Source organism: Scatophagus argus, chromosome 10, assembly GCF_020382885.2.
Source record: "Scatophagus argus isolate fScaArg1 chromosome 10, fScaArg1.pri, whole genome shotgun sequence".
NCBI classification, from domain to species: Eukaryota; Metazoa; Chordata; class Actinopteri; family Scatophagidae; genus Scatophagus; species Scatophagus argus.
In genome coordinates, this window is record NC_058502.1 from 15,954,905 (window position 1) to 15,965,096 (window position 10,192).

Here is a 10,192-nt window from a genome sequence, read left to right on the forward strand (position 1 = left end):
CTCCATCACTTTCTGTGTTTGTAGATAAGTGACACACTGTAGATTGTGTGCTGGCATGAGGACAAGCCTGGCTGGCTGACAGGAAGAGATTAAACAGTATTAAGAGTGTCCAGATGCAGGACCACTTGCACATTTGTTCAAACTCATACTCTGACATACTGACACACTGCCCTGGAACATAAACAATGATCATAACCATCGCCATTATCTCACAGCACCAATACTCGTCCTTCCACTGTGTTATATTTGCACATTAAAAACAGTTATGCTTGCTAGATGCTAACTACTGTAGCAATCATTTAATCTGTTTTTACACATGCGCTTTGTATCATTTCTCTGCCTGTAGGTCTGTCATTTAAAGCTGATTAAAATCTGCCAGATGGACCTCAGAGCCCACACCCACTCTGTGTCACCAGCCCACCCCTCAGTGAAGAATACACATCTGGGTCAGGCCTGTTTTTGAAAGTATATGGTCGAGATTTTGTGAGGATAATGTTTGTTTTTCAGATTTCAGCATCATAGCCATTGCTCTGAAATTACTCGAGTGTCACTACGAGTTAATCAACACAAAACCTCACACAAGGACACACATGAGATGATTTCATTTTCCTCTATGGCCCATTTAAATATCATTTTTCTTTATAATCTACATTTCCTCTGAGATCATTGTACGAAGGCATAGTTTATTAACCTGTAGTTTGTTACAAAGGCCCGCAATTCCATTGCCACAGATCTGGGGCCAGCCCTGCTCCCTGGACAGCCTCCCTGGGAAGTCTCCTGTGACCCTTCAGACTTTCCATAAATCTGCTGAGTGATTGCGGTGGTCAATTAACACTCTGTGAATTGCTCCCAGTGGAGAGAACGGTCACATCCGTAACAACCAGAAACCAAAGCCGTGGGTTCACTCTGAGTTCTGCAATAATAACACGGTGGACCTGGTACAATGAAAAATGGGTTCAGGGCCCAAAACTATAATAGCATCTATTGTGCTGGTGGTCACACAGTCACTCAAGTGCAATATTCAGGAAGGCCATTTCATTACATCCAATAGAGCCTCAATCATGTGTAAAATTTGCTGTTTGAATGGGCTCGCTATCATATCAATCATCAGTGGCCACAGTAAAGGCTAATGGAGGTCCTTTCTTCCTGCTGACTCTTTTGGCTTAATTTAGACATTTTTTTAATCAAGCCAGGCCTTTTAGAGATTACTGTTGTGCCGCACCATGATGCACTCAGCAATATGTTTCCTCAAGATTAGAAGAAAATAGAATTTGCTCTGCTGGAGGAAAGAAATCAGTCAAAAGGTGTTTGATGCAAAGAATGTGTTTAACTTTCAAGTCCTGAGTTCAGATGATAACTATGGTAGACAAAATTAAGAGAACTTAAAATATGAGGTAGTTTCTAGCCACATTAGTGGCTGAAAAGTGCTAATTAGCAAGACTCTAAACTGCAGTGGACTGCCGTGGTAAACATTATCATGTTTATTAGGGTGAGCGTGTGTTAGCAATCTGATATTAGCATTTAGATGAAAGCATTGCTTTGCTGAAGCACAGCCTCAGAAGTGCAAGCACGACTTTTTCCGGTAAGCAGTGATCTTACACATGATTATATTAAAATGTGAGCATTCAGTATGCTTAAAGCAAACTATTTCATATGACAAGTCTTCGGATCTCACATAAAACCGAAAGTATTGCTTCCGAATAACTAATAACTAACTACAATAAAACACAGAGCAAAAAGCCTGCCTGAGCCTCCTGACTGCATTACATTGGCTCCTTGATGTCTCTTTAAGAACTCTGTGGCTTTTGCATGATTTAGATTTCTCAGTGCAAGGAATGGTGGTGGTGGTGGTGGAGTGGGCTGGGGTGGGGGGGTTCACACTCTATTCTTCAAATGAAGTCACAATCTGACAAGTACTTTATTTTGAGGCAGACTGGGGCCCTGACCTGTCCCATGCTCCCCTGTCCATTCTGGTCTGCATCAGGCATGAATGGCACTACTTTATGAATCTACTGTATATATGGGGAAGTGTAAGGTTTAAGATCAGAGGATGCTGACGTTTGAGATTCACTCTGCAGCTGTAGGAAGCAGAGGAAGCCCCAAAAGGGAAGTGATGCAGTCGGCGTAATCATACTGATGATTCACAAAGGCTGCTGAAAAGAGGCACTCCAACTATTTCATCATCATGAACAGATCAGCATTTAAGAGAGCAAATCAGGAAAAAAAATCTCTCAGAACTGGAGTTTATTCATGTATCACATGTATGAAACACTGAATTCATTTCACACTGAAGTTAAATTACTGTAATTTAGGATTTCTTATCTTGGCATATTTTGTTTATTGTGCCAGTAATAAATTTGGAGGGGACAAAAGTTTTAAATGAAAATAATAGGCACCCTTACTTTTAATTGAATGCACAGCTTTTGTTCCTCGCCTCCAAATGCTCATTACCCTAGAATGACCTCATCTGTGGTCACACTCATGGGTGTGTGTTGATGGTTGAAAACTTTTACTTTGTTTACAGATGTTGTGACTTGGAGTGTGGAAAATAGGTGGTCAGCGCCCCCCACCCCCACCCCCAACACCCTTTAATTTGCACTTTGTCGGGCATGTTTTTATGATGCTGCGAACAATTTTTTTATACAAGGAACAACCCATAAAAGGCACTAATATAAACATTTTAAGACTGCAGACGATCTTCTCCCAAGACATTATAGGAAGCAAACACATGACTTCATGATCTATATATTATAACTTTGGAGTTACAATACACTCTGCAAGGTGCTTGGCAGGAAATCAATAGCAGACACTTGCCTTATTCCAGCATGTAGGTCATTGTTCTCTAGCCGTTTCAAGTCAAGTCCGGCTTTGCAGAGCTCAGCTGTGGCTTTTGGTCCCCCGTAAAATGTTTTTATGTCTAGACATCGCACCAAAATAGAAACATTGAATGGATTTAGCCGAGCATCAGCTCACTCTTACCCTTCCCAAAGGATGAGTGTACTTTCTCATGCGGGAAAAAAAGTGCCAGCTTCCTTTCTGTTGTTTGACTTCACAGTCCAATAGACCTGTCAGCTGGCATGGCAATGTTGATACAGCAATAAGGATGGGTGAGATTGCAATTATATTTGCTCTAGATTTGAAGACAGGCATGAACCACTGAACTGAGTTAATGACTGAGGAAAATTGAGTATTACTGATTTGAATTCAAACATTTAAGCAAAGAAAATTTTATCAAATAACTGAGGCAAGGCATATTTTTGAGTGTTGACTTGGATATAATTTAGAAAAATAGAAAGCATTACTACTTAGCAGTGGAAGAATATTTGGAAGAAAACTGATTTCAGAAACGTGAGAGGAGCTGACCTGGGTGAATGTTTTCTTTTACTTCTCTCTATGATTACAAGCAGGGAGTGCATGCATTTGATAAAATACCCAATATTATTTTAGCATTTGTTTTGTTGACCTTGCAATAGTCTGCTGACAAATTGTTTGTTGAAAATGCCTTTGACTTTTGTTTTTCTCCCAGAGTTTTGGAAAATTGTGAAATGTTCTAAATGGGTCTGCAATTTAAATTTCCAGTTGACTGTTCCCTACTAAATTCGATAGGTGCTTACCCAGTGAGCTTGTGAGTCAGGGTTAAGGAATCCCCTCATTCACTGCTAATGCACAGTGACAAACAGCGAGGATGGATCGGGATCTCCAAACATTCTCCACAGGCTTCATAGAACAATCAATTTATCACAGGCCTGGTAGAGCGGTGCCAAGGCTTTTAACTGCAACACAAGACGCGGTCCGTGCTGCTAACAGGGGGAGAGCATGAAGATTGATGGCCAGATGAAACTCTATTATGACTAAACCCACTTGGTGGTTTTCAGACGGTGCCGTAAGGCTGCTTTAACACTACCAGTGGTGCTGGCGGATCAGCATGACCCTGCCAGTGAGAGTGACAAGGAAGACTTGTGAGTGGCACTGCCTGAGGATGTTTTGCGGAGTCTTAACAATCTGATCTGCGTTGTGTTTGTCTGCAGGCAACAGACAGCAGTGGCCCAGCTCTGGCAGTGATCCACGCTAACAAACGCCAGCTTTAACTGTGGAGAGCAGATAGTCTCCACTCTTATTCTGAGTAATGTCTGCCTCTCATTCATTTGGGCGGCGCATGAAAAGTTTTCAGACACCGGGGCCATGCCAGAGGTGACATCACACCATATTTTCTCCTCCTATGAGGCAGACTTCTGCAGGATGTTAGGGAGGGTGACATGACAAAACCACCTCTACTTACAAACGTGTTCGTGTCAACGCCCTTTATATGTGTGTGGTGTGAGAGTGTGTGTGTGTGCCAACGTGTGTGTGCTGTTATTGTGCCAGATTGTATGTGTTTATGATCAAATGTGTTCAGCGTTTGATGATGGCGCAGGTCTGTAAAGTCATTTTCCTCTGTAGTGAAGTTAAATGGGGTAGGGGTGAAATGCTTGAATAAAACAGATTTATTGGACCACTGAGGCATAAATTCTATTTTCTCTGTAGTTTTTTTTTTTTTAAAGAGGTAGAACAGAATAATAGAATAACTCTGCATCCAAGAAAGAGCTGTTGATGACTGGGTTATGCCTGATGAGCTTGCAGATTGCATGTGTGTAGAGGTTAAAATGTCCCTTATATAAGATTGTTGGCCTCTGTGTTTCATTCCGCCTTGAAACCTTGATACGGTTAAAAGACAAACGTACACCTTATTTAATTTTACATGTATGTCAGCTGCTCCATTAATCTTCTGAAAAAATGAAGAAAGTGCTGGTCTATGCAATATTATTATAGAATGCAATTATATCTTTAGCATTTTTAAGGCCTTTGTAGACCACATGTTTTCTTAACTTGCTATTGGCAGTGATTGCAATTATACACTTTTATGTTCCAACCATTGAGAGCTTACTTTTGCCTGAGCTGCTCTGCGGTGTAATTTATATTTCAGCGCTGACAGCAGATAAAGACAAGGGCCTTTGTGTCTGTGACAGATGGAATGTAACTAGGAATTAACTGAGCTTCAAATGGCCTAATACAGCTAAATAATTACTCACAATAATTGCAGTTTGCTTAAGCACTAGATAGAGAAGGCTTTAGAGGTCTCATGTTACAAAACACTGTTTTGCATCACGTGTTCTTGTTTAGATCATCTCTTAGGCTAGACTTGTGGTAGTCCTTGCTGAAATACGGAAACATAAAACAGGCATCACACCTACAACTTCCCCCTGTGCAATCAGGGCCTGTCTCTGTGGTCGTCACGGTGTTTGAATTTCAAGTTCATTGTTTTAAATTCCCCTCCTCACTGCACATCGTTTAGTTATTAGATTGGGAGGGAGAGAGTGATGTAGCAAGAGAGAAAATGGGGAAGGAGGAGTATGTTTGCAAGATTTTTTTTTTTTTACCCTAAACTTAGCCTCTCTTCCTTGCCTTCCTTCTGCATTCCCTTGTCCTCAGTCTGCAGTCTCTAACAGAAGAGGGCTTCAAGGAGAGGCTGGTCGAAGTCAGACAGGGATGGGCCTGAAAGAGGCGTATTGTGAGGTCACATTCTTCCCAAATGCAGGCAGGAGCCAAGTCAGTAGCTGGCGGAATTACCCCCATGAATCATGCCCATTGTGATGCCTACCCAGGATGAGAACATGGAAAGGAATTAGGTATGGCAGAGCCTTATCAGCTTCCCATTGGGAACCGGTTGGTTGTTTGGTGTGAGCAGCCGGACGGCCTTTGCTATCCTTGCTCATGTAGAGTGTCCGCAAATGTGGAATTCCTCCACTGCCATGTGTTGTTACTTAAGTGTGTGCTGCAGCCAAGTTGCTGCGCACTTTTCCATCCACGCCCGTCCTCCTGTCTGTGCACTTCCTTCCCTCCCATTTACCCAGAGATCTTTGTGGTAGGTCCTGGAGTTCAAGCAATATTAGGTTGCACCTCTTAAAACATGTCAGGCTTTGTGGTGAAAATTAAAGAATGGAAAAATGATGAAATGTAACATTTTGCTTAGGGCTTTTTCACATTTAAGCAAAAGGGAGAGAAGATGAGACGAATGGAAACGCACTTGACAACTTTTATCATACTGGGTTTATTTTTTATGTACAGCCCCATTTTGCTCCTCTTAAACAGCTGTCTGCAGAGCCCATGTTAAGTAGCATGTCTTGTCTTGAGGGGCATCTTTGGTTTGAAGTTCAACCATTTCTCTCACCAGCAAAACAATGAAGACGTAAGAAATAAAATATTTTTGCTGTGCAATTTTGGGAATTTAATATATCATTATATATATATCACAACTTTCCATTTAAATCCATTCATAAGTTGCTGTTTGCAAAGAACAGAGATCCCCCTTTGATTCTGCTCGTTGTCTTGGGATGAGAGATTCTTGATATGACAAATGAAGTGAATTTCATTGCGAACAAAGAAATGTGTTTGTCATTTTTGTCGAGGAGGATGAAAGAGATAGACATCCAAATGCTGTAATAGAAAACACTCCACAGTGAAGGCATGCGTTCTCACTCCAAACCAACCCTCTGGTGATTTGAATGAAAAGAGCGAGCCAAGAGGACAAATGAGTCTGCTCCATGATAAACTATGCTATGCAGCTATCAAGCCTTACATGACTTCAGCGAAAGGTTTTTGTAGCCCTCCAGGACTTTGTGATGGATGGTAAACAATCCTGAACAGCTCTGAAACTTGTATGAATGAGGTAATAGCAACAAGACAGGAAAATGGACTTTGCCAGGAAGTCTCATGTCAGCATTTTCAACTGTCCATGAGAACAAAAGAGAAAGAAAAAAATCTTGCAGAGTGAATCTAACTATCCTCTGTCTGTTTGTGTGTGTGTGTGTGTGTGTGTGTGTGGAGGTGTTTTACTTACGTTGTGAGGACAAAACTCTGTCTCTGTTTACACAATTGCACATGTGGACTCACCTTCCTTATGGGGACAAAAGCCAAGTCCACATGAAGCAAATGATTTTAGGGTAAAGACTTATTTTAAGGTTACGTTGAGGTTAAGGTTTAGTGTAAAGGTTAGGGTTAGGCAAGTAATGGTTATGGTTGTTATGGTTAGAGTAAGTCTACAGGAAATTAGTGTAAGTCTATGTAATGTCCCCATAGGGAATGAAAACAAGACAGTGTGTGTGTGTGTGTGTGTGTGTGAAGTCCATCAACACCAGGCAGGACAGGACAGGGTGCAGGCAGGAATCACCCCCTCCACCCTCCTCCAGTCCCTCCCTCCTTTCAGCCCTCTCTGGCTGGGAAGGGCAGGCCGGGTGGGGCTGGCAGAGCTTTTGAGGGCCCCCATACTTCATAAGGGCATGACACAGGCGCTGACTGCATACATCCGGGGAGTGAAGTTTTTGTCATAACACAGTTCTCTGCAAAATAAAATAAACACACAAGAGGGAGAAAGGAGAGGGTGGGGAGAGATAAGGACAGGGAAGGAACCAGTGTGAGCAGGTAGGAGGCAGTGGAGAAAAAAAGTTGAGTAAGACAAAGAAAGGGAGTGCGGGAGAAAGGTGGTGCATGAAACAAAGCGACAAGCCCCCCCAAGTTGATTACTATTGAGTAAGCCCTGAGTCCATTAGCCCAAATAACATCCAGGTGCTGCTGAGGCTATGGTGGCTTTTTTCACTGGGGTGTAAACGACCTGCTTCTTTTCATGCTCCAACACGGGAGGCCGGGAAACAGGCCAGACAAGCGCCATGTCTCCTTGGGCTATTCCTCTCTCCCTCTCTCCCTCTTCACTCCATCACCTGAGTCCCATCAGGAGTCCTGCTGCTCCGCCAGACATGCTCTGTTCATCTGCCGCCATTGACAACACCCAAAAACACTGTTGCTCTCTGATCTGTGTGTGTGTGTGTGTGTGTGCGTGTGTTGAATGTGGGTGTCTTCTCTCCCTGGGTGAGACCTCCCTCCATTAACCGTTAAAGTTCCCTCGCCACAACTGAGCCGGGGGGCCCCTGAGCTCGCACTAAACACGCTTTCTTTTTCGCAAGTTTAATGAGGACTCGGCGAAAGAGTGGGAGAAAGAATGCTTGGCAGAAAGAAAGGGTGGAGGGATTTTTCAAAACAGCCACAGAGGATTTATTTGACAGAGGGAGAAAGGAGAGAGAGGGAGAGTCAAGAGACATTCTGAATGGAGAGACAGGGAACCACATTACACCCGTGTTACCTCTCATTACCTCCAGATAAGCAGCAGTGCACCACAGCTGGCTGCTGTCTCTCAGTAATGACCACTATAGTACAAATTAGTGCCTGTAGCCAAGCCCAGTCTCTTTGGCTATTAGTCCTGGAACCTGCATCCTCTGGGTCTCTGTTTCACAACTTGAGAGAAACAAGCTCAAGTGTTTGTCATTACGTCTCATTTGAGGCTACAAGTCATTCAGGCCAAAAAGTCCCCCTTCAGTATAAATTCTCAGAGACGTGGAGTTAACGTAACTAGGTTACATGTAATCTGGTTACAAAACACAATAAGTGCAATCCATTAGAGACAGAGTCAGAACCACTTTGATTTCCCGAGTACACGTTTACAAGCAATGTGACTTGGTGACACTAAGACATACTACATACACACACACACACACACATATATACAGTGTATATACATAATACACATAGAAGCTGCACATAACATTGAACAGGACCTCATTAGTGCCAAGGGGATGGTGCAGCATACACAGGAATATTAATATTAATCCATTATCTCCCACAAACAACCGTTCACACTCACGGGCAATTCAAAATCATGAGTTACGCTAACCGTTGGAAGGAAGCCACACAAACACAGGAAGAACATTCATACTCTGCACAGAAAGGCCCTGGCCGAGATTCGAACCAAGAGCTTTCTCGCTGTGAGGTAACTGTGTGAACCACTGCACCGCACTTACAGTCAAGAGAAAAATTTGAGGGGAAAATTAAATGAAATGGAAAAACCTTAAATATGTTAGTAAGATGCTGAGCCACCATTTTAATGTTCCTCCATATGCCTCTGAACCCTGCTGAAGGGACAAACACCGTTTTGGTGTTTTCAGTGCCATTTAACATATCAATCTAAGATCTCCCGTAGTTGTTCAGTTGGGTTGTGATCTGCTGACATAGAAAAATAAAACACTCTCAAGTCTTTATGCAGCATGTGACCGATCCATGACTGTTAAAGCATTCAATCAAAAAGAAAATGATTGATGAAATGTAAAGGAGTAAAAGTGAATGAGGCTAAGTGAATGAGGCTAATCAACAGACCATTTGCAATCCATAAATTATTTCAATCCATAAATTATTTCTCAACCCACTGCTTTGACAATATGTCAAAAATTTGACAAAACTGTAGTTGCCATTTGGGAACGTTCATTTATTTTATTTCAGTCAGTGGTCACAAAATTGTACTCTACTTAATCTACTTTTTATGACCATTCCAAGTGCTCACTTAAAAATTAAAAAGTTGAAGAATTCATTTTTGTCCTTTGAAACAGCAGTAGACAAAATAACATAACCTCATTTTCCATTTATTAGTGTTGTAGTGCAGCAGCAGCAGCAGATGATGATTTTCATAGTTTGTGAACATTGTCAGAGGAAAAACTTATCTGGTTAACGAGTAATCTGATATCAATTTGCACCTTAGTATAGAGCCTTCATGAGGCCATAAAGTAAAGGACTCAGACGAAAGACAGTGAATAGATGGCTAAGGCATACTCTACTGCTGCTTTGCACTCAGGTGACCGACTGTACAAAGTATGGAGGCGCTCAATCACTGCAGCCTTCACCATCGCCCTCATGTTTCCAGTAGTCCTTTCTGGGTTATGTATTGTGCATGTCAAAACAAGAAGTTCAGTCCTTGCAGGCAGTGATCGTGCGAGCCTCCTGTCCTTCTTACCACAGTGTTTGCTCTGCTAGCTGCTGCTTTTGTCCCCTGTTTACCCCTGTATCTCAGAAGTGCTTCACCTCTGCTTCGCCCCTTCGCTGTAAAACAGTTTGTGTTGCGGTACGAGCTCTGTGTCGTCCTGTGTCAATTCCCCATGAAGATGTGTGTGAAACATTCACTCAGCAGGGATACAAGCAGTTACAGGAGGCTGCATTGGGGACAAACCAGGCAGAAAATCCACTCATCCCTGTGGTGACCGTTAGATATGGTATGTTGATGTGATATGGGACTGGGTGGTGTTTGAGGTGAGGAGGCCTTGTCAGAAGACACAGC